General features: G+C 42.5%; 1 protein-coding gene across 1 annotated transcript in view; it reads left to right on the top strand.

Moving 5' to 3' along the window:
• The first annotated feature begins 2,404 nt into the window (after positions 1-2,404).
• NDRG2 (NDRG family member 2) overlaps positions 2,405-13,129 on the top strand; it is a 50,292-nt gene continuing 39,567 nt past the window's right edge. The window contains exon 1 of the mRNA XM_075276661.1: positions 2,405-2,645. The gene's annotated coding sequence lies outside the window, so the exon portion shown is untranslated. The remainder of the gene's footprint in view (positions 2,646-13,129) is intronic.

The following is a 13,129-nucleotide window of genomic DNA, read 5'->3' as shown; positions in this document are numbered from 1 at the left end:
GGGCCCCCTACCTCATCCCTACAGTGAATTCTTAATAGTAATGGTTAAGGGTGCTAAAGAGTTTAAGCAACCTTGTTGTGGTTAGGGTAATCTGTGGATCTCCTTGGCTTATGGGCCAGATGGAAGTTGCAATCTCAATACTGATGGCAGTGCTTATGAGCCCCCTAAGGCTCCTGGGCCCCGATGTGACTGCACCCTCTGCACCACCTCAAGTTACACCCCCATGTGCAGGTTTCAGAAACCTTTCTCCTGAGCTACTGGACATTTTTACGTACAATCTCTTTTTATTATAAGTTAAAAATACAAAAGTATTATATCACAAAAATTAAGTGTACAGAGGATGCCCGTCACATTATTAGGAAGGTCACTGACATTGCTTTGGATGATGACCCCGCTCCCCCTTCTCCTTTCTATCTTCCCACGTAAGTTTAAGAAGTATACCTGTCATTGTGGAAATCCCTAACGATACCTTGTTTGATTTGTTTTCTGTTCTTAAACAAAACTTTTATACAATTCTTAATGTTAAAAAATAAAATAAGTGTACAGAAGAGTCACATGATACTTTGCTGGCTATTTTTAAAGAGGACCTTTCATCAGATTGGGCACAGGCAGTTCCATATACTGCTGGAAATCAGCACACTATCAGCTTTCCCGATCTGTGCCCCGGGTAAATAGCTATCGGTCCCGGTACCGTAGCGCTTTACAGTCAGAAGGACGTTTCTGACAGTCTGTCAGATACGTCCTTCTCCACAGCAGCGCCTATAGCGCTGTACAGTGTGAGCGGGGAGGAATGCCCTCTCCCCTCCAGATAATACTCGTCTATGGATGAGCACTGTGAGCAGAGGGAGGGGGAGTTCCTCCCCACTCACACTGTACAGCGCGATAGGCGCTGCTGGGGAGGACGTACCTGACAGACTGTCAGAAACGCCCTTCTGACTGTAAAGCACTACGGTACCGGGACCAATAGCTCTTTACCCGGGGCACAGATCGGGAAAGCCGACAGTGCGCTGAATTCACTGTCAGCTTTCCAGCAGTATATGGAGCTGCCTGTGCCCAATCTGATGAAAGGTCCTCTTTAAAGAGATTTTCTGGGATAAAAATATTGATGACCTATCCTAACGACAAGTCATGAATATTAGATCTGTTAGTATCCGACACCCAGTGCAACACCGATCAGCTGTCATCAGCAACCAATACACACATAATGGAGCAGGAAGCAGATAGCACTGGTCTCTGTGTAATGGCTGAATTGAGTCTTCTTAGCTCCTATTTTGGTCACTACATAGAGAACAGCGCTGTCTGCTTTCTGACGCATTCTCTGTGTATCAGCTGCTGAGAACAGCTGATCGGTGAGGTGCTGGATGTACAAACCTCACCAATCTAAATCAAGACAATGACCTTATAATAGTTTTTAAGAATATGTTGAAATTGGAAATTTGGATGTCTTCATCGTATGTTTCTGAGATCCACTTTCAGATTCATTCCTTATTTTAAAGTGCTATTAATTACCATATGAAAAAGGGTCAATGGCATGAGACAAAAAACAGACTGGTAAAGAGGATGAGAGAACCCTGCCCACAAGGGTTTATAATCTACAAGATTGGGAACAGATCCTAGTACAAAGAAGGGAAAGGAAATGTTTGGGAATGTTAACCCTATTGACAGTTTTAGAAAAAAAAATCAAAGGAGTACGGAAAAGTAGATCTCTCATATGTATGTAAAGGTCAATCTATACTACAGTCATCCAAGCCTTTGGATTGTATATTGGTGTAAACCCAACAATTTCCCAACAAAGAATGTTAGGGGTGATGCAAAGACTGAATATGTCGGATATCTGGCATTGGATTACTCCCCTCCTCCCTACTGAAATATACATACATATTCAGATAATCTGAGCATGCATGTTCTGCAAATTGAGGACAAAGTTGGGAAAGATGGCTGTGTGCGTGTTTGGCTGACAGCTGTCACATATATCTGGCAAGCTTTAGTCACTGAGGTCCTTAAAAGTTTATAGAAGACCCATAGGCTGCTGTATAAACTATAGTCTCCAGCTCCAGTTATTATAACTATGTATAAAAAAAGGTGCGTAAAATGATATAATTCTATGACAGATACCCATATTTTCATCAGATTTGAAGAAAACGGATGTCTTCTATAGTTAATCCTTGTCACCATTGCTCTGCTGCCTCTGACGCGCCATCAACTGTCTTTGTCTCAGTACGTCACTCTATGTCCCTGACACATAGCAGGGTCCTATCGGAAATCCATAGCCAAAATCCCCTGTGGCAACATCAGCCCCATTTGCTCATACAACTGTCCTGTTCCCTATGTCTGCGATAGCCCACTCTTTGTGACCTCATATCAGTAGAAGATGTTCATGAGAGTAATTTTAATACTCCGTCCACGCTTTTTAGTATTCGTTTTCTGGAAAATGGACACTGGAAACATTGACATTGAGTTTGCTGTGATGATGTGAAGAATTTACAGGACAGGTAGAACACCTAAATTTATCTCAAGACACTGATAGTGAAAGAGAAGACTGTATACAGGTAAAATAATAAGTATAAGAAGATACACATTCGGAGGCCTGTAAACAACTTCTGAGGACAATCTAAGAGAACGAAACTGAAGACCTGTTCTACAAGGTGAGAAATTCTCGAAAATGTTCCTCTGTCTCTCTTTGCAACCTTTTCCTTTGGTGTCTCTTCCCCTTCCGTCTAAACTGTCTATTTCATAATGAAAGCCAAGATCTCACAGTTGGAAAATAACAAGATGGAAACCAGCCAAAAATGAGAAAGGGAGAGATAGAGAACTTATATTGAACAGCGTGCTAACAATGAACCTGTAATCTTTTATGGCAATTACTAAATGGAGACGGAGACTATCTGGGATACCAGCAGCTCCCTGAAACAACACTTAGGGTATTGTCATTGATCTAAACTATTGCTTTAGGGTAAGCTCATATAAAGAGATATCGAATCAATCCCAGTATTTCAGGAGAGACTGGTATGGTTATCTACCTGTCTAAAGGCATGCAGATTTTACCATAGCTGTATTACAGTGGAGAAATAGTGAGAGCCCTCTGAGGCACTTGTTCATATGACACACCCGCATACCCACAGAAGCAAACTACAGGTGCAGTCTCGTTTGGACGGGCTGTAACCACTATCATCCCCCATTCCCCAGTTGATAGCCCTAGGGAAAGAGCACAAGCCAAATTAAACAAGTAGAGGAAGCAATGCAGCAATATAATCCAGCCCTGCTACACACCCCTAACAAAGATCAACTACTCACATATACTGAATATACTGACTAGTAAACATTTACCTGAATTATTATCTTCGGTTTTACCTTTACATACAAATGAGGGGTAGAAATGCTTACAGTACACTGGTCAAGTAGCCTGCTGCATATAATACACAAAATGTCAGAGAGAATATAATGTACAAATATTAAAAAAGAGAGTAACATTATTAGGGGAAATAAGCCTGGATCGCTGTCTTTAGGGCTAGAGAGGTACCCTGTTTCTCAAAAATAAGCCTAAGGGTGCATTCACACTGAGTAAACGCTAGCTTATTTTGTAGAGTAAAATTACACTTGTAAATTTTGCTATCCCATTGACTTCAATGATATTTTTTTACAAGTGTAAAAATACGCCAGTAAAAAATACGCCTGTAAAAAATACGCCTGTAAAAATACGCCTGTAAAATGTCATTGAAGTCAATGGGATAGCAAAATTTACAAGTGTAATTTTACTCTACAAAATAAGCTAGCGTTTACTCAGTGTGAATGCACCCTTAGGCTCTATTCACACAGAGTAACGCCAGGCGTCATTTGTGTGTAATTTGTGTGTCTTTTACGGCCGTCATAAAACGTTTACATAGAGTTCTATAGGAAAAGACGTCAGTAATTTACGGCCGTCATTACAATGACGGCCGTAAATGACGGCCGTAAATTACGGACGTCTTTTCCTATAGAACTCTATGTAAACGTTTTATGACGGCCGTAAAAGACACACAAATTACACACAAATGACGCCTGGCGTTACTCTGTGTGAACGGAGCCTTAGCTTTATTTTGCAGGGTTTTTGGAGTAGACTTGAAATATAAGCCCTACTACAAAAATAAGCTTTAGTTACGGTCAGCGCCTCCAGTGATAGCTTTTGTCACATGACAACACTGAAATGGAGAATAGGCATATCGTAGCTCCCAACCATTCTGGATAAGTACCTCCCTACCTACCCACAGCAGGGCAAAATCTGCTCATCCGCTCCCAAGTCCCACTCCAGAGTCTGCATTCCGATTGAGGCCTCCTGGCCACTACTATGCAGTAGGCTTGACTTCCTATGTGGCCAGACGTCAGGAGCCACCTCTGCTCGCGTCCACAGAAGCCGCCACTCTACTACAGGAGCTCCCCCTTAGCACAAAGGAAAGGAGATAAAGAGGGCATGGGGCCACTGCCAAACAAAGTGCTTAGAGAGAGAAAATGCCAGTAAGTTTGTTTAAGACCCACTAACCCTGCACCATGAATTGTAAATGTAAGTTAGGATTACTAACCATTTTACAAGATTTGTTGTATCTGAAAAATAAGACCTACCCCGAAAATAAGTCCTAGCTTCTTTTTTTTTTCGGAGAAAAAAGTTATATGAGACCCTGTCTTATTTTTCAGAGAAACATGGGTAGATACACCGACAGGGGTGAACCATGCCTTTCTGCCGCCTGAAGTGGACGTCAGAAAGCTGCCCCCCCCCTTCCTCGGAGGAGGGGGTGGAGCCGAGCGGAAGGGGAGGGGCCGAACGGAGGGGGCAGGGCCGAGCAGAGCGAGTGTCTTTAGCAGGCAGAGAGCAGGCAGGGAGAGGACCTGTTCTCTGCCTGAGCTTGAGGGGCGGCTGCTGGAGCAGCGCTGCTCCAGCAGCCGCCCCAATCCACCTCTCAGTGATGGTGACCCTAAGCCAGTCCAGGACAGCTTGTCCTGGACTGGCTTAGGTCAGCAAAAATGCTGCCCTCCCCGGGGCCCTGGCATAGCACCGCCTGAAGTGGTCACTTCAGGTCGCCTCATGGGAGGTGCGGCACTGTACACCGATAAGCTTGCTCCAGCACGGAAGATTTTAAAACATTGATCTCCATGTAAATGGGTGGCCATCCATTTTTCCATCTGTTAAACAAACCCGCTAAACAGATATGAAAAAATGTGAACTGAATGGAGCCTTATTCTCTTTTAGACAAAGTAAATGAAGGTAACAAACTTAATTCTTAGATTGTCTGACCACTAAACATAATAGGGGAGATTTATCATTCCAATACACCATCAGATTTCTATTCATTGGTGCAGAATCCACCTCAATAACTGACACATCCCTTATTTCTTTTTAAAACAATATGGATTTGAAATCTATAAATGAGGTTAGAACCCCGGGCAACTTTAACCATGGGGCCAATGGTGCACTTGCATCGGGGCCCTATGGTAGTCAGGGCCCTCTTGGGACATTTAGAATGCTGTTCCACTGTACCAGGTCGCCATGTTATTTCACAGCTCCAACTCATCTGTGTCTTGTGGGCGCAGATGAGTTGAGTACAATAGTGAAGCAGAGAGCAGTCTGCTCCCTGCTTCACCATACAGCTGCCATCTCTGCTCCCAATGTACTGCTTAGGAGGAGTTATGCTTGAGAATAACCTGGAAAAAGGACATGATAATGTGGGGTAATTTGGAAAGGGGACATGATAATGTGGAGGACAACCTGAAAAGGGGTCATGATACTGTGTGGATAACCTGGAAAGGGAACATGAAACTGGAGTGTCAACATGGAAAGAGGACATGATAATGTGGGGTCAACATTATATTGTGGGGGCAACCTGGAAAGAGGACATGATACTATGGGGGCAACCTTGATGTAGAAATTGTAATATAATGTTTGAAGGGCCACCGGGGTGGGATAGGTTAATGTCTGATGCCTATGCAGGGGCATTTGATTGCGTGATGGGCCACTGAGGGGCATTATATTGTATGGGACCACTAAGGAAATTATATCATGTGGGAGCCACTTAGGGGTCATTATAATTTGTGCAGGTCAGGTAAGTGGTGGTGATGGAGGAGCCCACTTAGTAAACCTTTGCACTGGGCCCACCAATATGTTAAAATGGACCTGTCTACATCCTTATGAACAGCAACATGGATTCCCAAAAAAGGATGTCTGGATGGAGTCATATTCCACCCTTCTCTCCCCACTTCAACAACCATTCCATATCTTGAATTTTAATATTAACATTCTGTGACATAGTAGCTGCGCCATAACAATACACATACATAGGTTTGTGCCCTTTCTTATCAATGACTTTTATTACTAATGCATATTTAATTTTCTATGAACTATAAATACAATATATTGTCACAAAAGGTCACTATAACCAGGTTCCCTGACATAGTTGTTATGGGAAATCAATTTCTTTATGAATGGCAAGTGATCCAATAATAGAGCGGAAAAGCTCTGCTGTACTCATCACAGTAACTTGTATTCTACTGACAGACCTCCAGGGCAACAATGAGGATCTGTATTTTCTTCATTATTAGATTTCTGCTATATATAGAGGAGGCAAGCCTAAACCAGGAGTGGAGACTACACAGAAACAAGGTATAATGGAAATATTTACACATCTTTAGTGTTTTTTACCTGCTCCTGTTTTTGTTCTGTTTTTTGGCTGATAAATACTGATGCATGTATACTGCTGTATGATGGTGGCCTGAAGTAGAAGTTGTGAGAAGACAGTCAACATTTGGCTCTCACCTTCAGGTGTGTGAACATGCTGGTGGACCCTTAAAAGTCAATATCTAATTGGGGCACCAGGCCCCTGCACCAATCAGTTGCTAGGGGCTACTACTAGGCCATTACTATACAGTGTACAGAGACAGAAGCAGATGGCTCTGTATGTTGTATGGTGCCCAAGCTGTACTATTACAGCTTAGCTCCTATGCATTTAAGTAGAAGAAGAGCTTCAGAAAAAACAAACATCAACTATATAATGTATGTAGCCATCTGCTTCCAGCTCCACAGCCTGTATAGTACTGAGCACAACAACAACAGTTGATCAGTGTTGGAGCCGAGCGTCAGACTCCCACGATCACTACTAATACTGATGACCTATCCCAACAATAGGCCATAAAAAAATTCCAAAATTCCTTGGGAGTGTCAGTGATTTCTTCTGAGTGAAATCTATCATGAGTATAGATCTGGACCACCTAGACTGACCTGTATTTAGAAGAAGACTCACCTGTTACTGAGATACACAAGTTTAACAAGTAAGAGACCAGAGAAACAAGTCACTCTGAATTTGCTAATGGAATGCTCTATATCAAGAAAAAGACATGAAGTCAGGTGGAGACCTCCAGGAGATGGCTCAACAGACATATCTTTGTCCTAGCTCACTTTGTCACTTTCATGGATTCCTTGGCAGAGAGAGCTCTGTGGTCTGCCAGTGTCTCCACTTCATATAGAGCTGGTCTTTTCCTGCATTCTGCAATTCTATGTAATGGACAAGCTGTCTGTTCTTTATTGTAATGTCAAAATGCAGAAAATTCTGTAACAAAGTCATTTCTTAAATCTGGCTGCATATTTGATAAAATGTACTGCATAAATGCCTGGGCCCCTGGTCCTTTGGGATCATTGTCTTGGTCATTTTCTGATCTCCCACATTGAACACTGGGAAACATATTTCAGGCAGATAAGACTATGCATGCAGCGCTGTTTTTGTGTCCCAATTGTGGAAACCTCTTCAGAGCGCTTCACAATGCGCTTCACAATGCAGTATGCAAAATGTATCACTATTAATCTGTGCCTTCATAATTTCCATTCCTCACGCACTCTAAGGCCAATTACATAAACCAGGAGGTACGGACAGGACTTAAGGCTAGTTAACATGTGGGGAGCCCGCGCAGGTTTTGACACAGAGAGAGACGCGGCGAAGCCGCGTTCCAGCGTGCCACGGTTTCCGCCTGAAGATAGGATATGTCGCTTCTTTTCTCCGCTAGCGGTCTGCATAGACCACCGTTGTAAAGGGGCAGATTTTGAAGCGAAATCCGCTGTCAAAATCCGCCCCTTTGTTCACGTGTGAACGAGCCCTTACAGCACACATAGTTTGTTCATAAGAAAAAAAACAAAACAAAAAAAACACGAAATGGGCTACTCATAAACAAACACAATGGAGTTAAACAGAACAATTCCAAACATACGTTAAAACAAATAATGTTTTTTAAATATATTCATATAAACCATAAATCTCACATATAAATGTTAACCACATAATGATGACAAAAAAGAGGGGGGAAGATAACAAGTCACAAAACTGGAAAAATCCACAAGAATAGCAATACAAGCCAGGAGGTTGTTGCCACAGTAGCAGAAAAAACATGTATGCATGTGAATATCAAGTATATTGCTGCCAATGCGGAGGAAATGACTGCCAGCGAAGGTGTGTAATGCAAAAGTATAAATTATTACACCATACCAAGCAAATAAGTAAACCTAAGCATAGGGAGCCCATACTACTATACCCACACAGCAGACAAATAATATCACTGCGTAATTTTCCTGTTTTGTCATCATCATGTGGTTAAAATGTATATATGATATTAATGTTTTTTATCCATATATTTAATAAACATGAATTGTTTTATCCCATGTATGGAATTGTTGTGTTGAACTCTGCTATAGTTTATTTATAGTTTAATATGCAAGTTGATCCCCCCACTTCTTGCTTAGAGTATTTAGGCTGAGGCCCCACGTTGCAGAATAGCTGGGTTTTTTTTGTTAAAGATTTTCATGCGTTTTTTTTGCATGAGGAGTGGTTAGAAAATGAATGAGAAAAAGGAATCACTAAGGGGGCATTCACATGGGGTAACACGGCACTGATTCTGGCACAATAACTTGCATAAGAATCAGCGCTGCAAAATAGAATCCCATTGACTTCAATGGGTTCAGTTTAACGCGCATAACACATTGAAATCAATGGGAGGTTTTTTAACCCATTGATTTCAATGTGTTACGCGCGTTAAACAGTTATCGTGCCAGAATCAGCGCTGTGATACTCCGTGTGAATGCCCCCTTATACTTCTCCCCTGTGCTCAGTCCACTCCAGGCTTTGGCTCAAAAACACACAAAAATCAAAATCTGTAACAAAAAAAGCAGATTTCCGCAATGTGGGGTCTTATCATCCAGCAGATTGACTTATGTAATTTACTGTACTAGTTTAATGGTTTCCTTGCCCAGAATGGTAACCAAAGCATTAAGCATTATCTTAGGGTAAAGCTGGCTATAGAACATTTATCTGATCTGTTCATTTTTGGCAATTTCAGAAATCTAATATCAATAGCACGCTGCCAAGCAGTGCCCTGACCGTCATTGAGTAAATGAGGCATTTTACCCACTCGAAAAGTAATACAATGAAAAAATGAGTTAAAGGGATTCTATTATTAAAATCACATTTTTTGTCGATCACACATAGGAATAGCCTTAAGAAAGGCTATTCTTCTCCTACCTTTAGATGTCTTCTCCGCACCACTGTTCGGTAGAGATCATGGATTTCAACTTTATGTAAATGAGTTCTCTCGCAGCACTGGGGGAAAGTTCCCAGCGCTGAAACAGCACTGGGGGCGTCCCCAATGTTGCGAGAGAAATCTCCAGTGCCACCTCCATCTTCTTCAGGAACGATCTCTCTGCGCCTCTTCTTCCGGAGCTAGGTTCAAATTCTAGGCCTCGGGCCTCATGCAGAGCCGACTGCGTATGCCCACAGGCCGCAAGAAAATGGCCGCTTACAACAGGCGGGCATGCGCAGTCGGCTCTGCCCGAAACCCGAAGGCAGAGTCGACTGGCGCATGTGTAGACATTTCAAGCCAAGACCGGAAGAAGACGCGTGACGAAGCCTTTCCAGAAGGAGATTGAAGAGTCGCTGGAGAGTTCTCTCGCAGCATTGGGGATATCCCCAGTGCAGTTTGAGCGCTGGGGCCCACCCCCAGTACTTCGAGAGAACTCATTTGCATACGAAAGAAAACTGGGATTTCTACTGAATGGCGGCGCGGAGAAGACAACTAAAAGTAGGAGAAGAATAGCCTTTCTTAAGGCTATTCCTATGTGTTAGTCACAAAAAATTGCATTTTAATAATAGGATCCCTTTAATAGTGAGTCAGGGCTAAAAGAAGGGTGTACCATCATTAGGACTGGAAAAACACTGCATATTTCATTGCATGATATTTTTATATTTTTTTTGCAATTCTTTTTTAGTTTTTTCTAGGTTTTTCCATTGGTCTACTCTATAGGACTTGAAAAAGTGAGAAAAATACATGTTATAACTGCTCCAAAATAAAAACAACATCAAAAATTCATTGGTATATTGGCTGAAATTTATGGCGCTTTGCAGAAATGAAATTGTTTTAGTGAAAGGTGCACGGATTATGGTGCGTGCAAATAACTTCTTTACAATTTGCACTGCGCACACCACTAAACAGTTTTCAATGACATTCCCTTTTTTAATTGCCAGAGAGATCTATAAAAACTTTAGCACAAGGCTCCATGTACACGACTGAATGCATTTCCAATGCGGGGTCAAGTTTGCCACAAAATGCACTCAAATGACACTCGGAGTGACATTCAAGTGTCATCCGAGTGCATTCCGTGATGCGTTCAATTCTATGGGGGCTTCAAATTCACTCTGTTCTGATATACACATAGCAGGTTAGGCCCTATAATCATCCATATATCATCCATGTCATCAGAACATAATGGATCGAAAGCCCCATAGATGTGAATGCATTGTGGAATGCACTCGGATGACACTTACGACCCTTAGCTGTCACTTTGAGTGTCATTCGAGTGCATTTCGCAGCAAACTCGGCCTCACACTTGGTCGTGTGGGGTATAAGACCATAACATCTGAGATTGGAGTTATCGCCTATAAATACATGAACTTATACTATTTCTGTTCCTCAGTTGTCCTTGGGGTAGAGGAGGAGACTAGATGCAAATATGTTTCTTATTTATTTATAAAGAGTTAAAGGGGTTGGCCACTTTCAGACAAATATTAAGAGAGAAATTTTATTGTTTGTACAATAAAAAGATATACAATTTTCCAATATACTTTCTGTATGAATTCCTCACGGTTTTCTAGATCTCTGCTTGCTGTCATTCATTCTGTTACTTCTAGTGGATAAAACTCTGACCATGGTCATGTGATTTACGGTCAATGGTCATGTGATTTACGGTCCATGGTCATGTGATGTACACACAGGTGCACAGCTGATTACCAGGCCGATGTCTGATTACTGTGCTGTGGCTATAACGAGCGGCACCTGTGTGCTCATCACATGACCATGGACCGTAAATCACATGACTATGGTCAGACTTGCTGAGGTGTGTAAAGACAAATTAAGACTAAGGGTGCATTCACACTGAGTAAACGCTAGCTTATTCTGAACGTAAAACACGTTCAGAATAAGCGGCGTCTAAAGCAGCTCCATTCATTTCTATGGGAGCGGGGATACGAGCGCTCCCCATAGAAATGAATGGGCTGCTTCTTTCACTCCGTGCAGTCCCATTGAAGTGAATGGGGAGTGCCGGCGTGTACGCTCCGGCATGAGCAGAGCTTGCCGTATACGCCGGCACTCCCCATTCACCTCAATGGGACTGCACGGAGTGAAAGAAGCAGCCCATTCATTTCTATGGGGAGCGCTCGTATCCCCGCTCCCATAGAAATGAATGGAGCTGCTTTAGACGCCGCATATTCTGAACGTGTTTTACGTTCAGAATAAGCTAGCGTTTACTCAGTGTGAATGCACCCTAAGGCCCCACGGGACAATACGCAGCGCTTTAGCAGCGGGAACGCATCGTGGTTCTTCCCGCAGCGCTTTGAACAGAAAGTTCACATAGTTTTCCTCCGCTGACTTTCTGTTACCATTATATCTACGGAAAAGCCGCTGGCGTTTCTGTAGATATAATTGACATGCTGCGATTTCCAAAACCGCGCCGGTTTTGGAAATCGCAGCCTATCCGAACTGCGTTTTATACCGCAGAGTGGGAATTGGATTCGCACAAATCCCATCCACTTTGAAAGTACAGTAAAACACTGCTATTTTTCCCGCAGTGGCAATCGCAGTGTATTTAGCCCGTGGGGCCCCTGCCTAAGTCATCTTTAGTTTTTATGGCAACTTTTAGAGTGCTGGGAATTTCCTGACTGTAGGTTTCACTCAAGCTACAAAACCTCCATTTTGAATAAATTATAAAATGTAGCTGTAGTTGGATTACTTGTGCTCATTCATCATCCATCATTCTGCTTAAAAAAAAACGGCGGACCCCATCATAGTCGATGGGGCCCGCGGGTAACCACTTTTTTAAACGGATTAGGTCTCCATTCATTTATTATGCCCCTTATGACAGTTTTCTGCCAAACAAGGCATAAAAAGTCACATTTTCTATTCAAATTGGCAGTTTGCACAAGCAATACGACTTTAATTTACTTCTGTACTGCCGTGAACGGGGTGTGGCGATGGTGGTTGGGGACATTGGTTGGTGTTCATTTCCTCTCCAGCGCACAGCCAGTGGACGGTGTATGCCATTTATGAGGAGGCGCACCTTCCGCCAACTATAAGGTTATGAAAACTGGTGTTAATACATGTGCCCCAATCTGTCCATTCTACAGTTCATAAAGCATTTGGAAAAGTACTAGTGTCCACAAAAAATATTTGCTTAACGGATTCAGTGAACATTGCTTTAACACTGCACATAGCACACAACTCCATGTCACCTGTATACAGAAAAAAAACAGGGACCTGAACACTAAATACCCGCATGGGGTAAACAGGGATGGGTCAATGGTCTGCATGCTGACATGAAGATAATAATAACAAAGATGTGGACTAGAATGCCAGGATTTGGCTAGGTCTCCATTGGAGATTCCGCTGAAAATCAGAGTAGAAAAAAGTCCTCCACAAAGGACTTTTCTCTTTGCCGATTTCAATATTCAATCATTCATTTATTCATTCTAGTTTATAGGGTCTGTGTGTAACTGCTGTTGTAGTGATCCGTCCCTCTGCCATTCGGGTGCACAGGTGTGAACATAGCCTTTCTGTAGTAGTACTGATAGGAAAT

This window comes from Leptodactylus fuscus, chromosome 1 (genome assembly GCF_031893055.1).
Source record: "Leptodactylus fuscus isolate aLepFus1 chromosome 1, aLepFus1.hap2, whole genome shotgun sequence".
NCBI classification, from domain to species: domain Eukaryota; kingdom Metazoa; phylum Chordata; class Amphibia; order Anura; family Leptodactylidae; genus Leptodactylus; species Leptodactylus fuscus.
The sequence above is the reverse complement of the archived record's forward strand: the minus strand, read 5'-3'. Positions and strand labels throughout refer to the sequence as shown.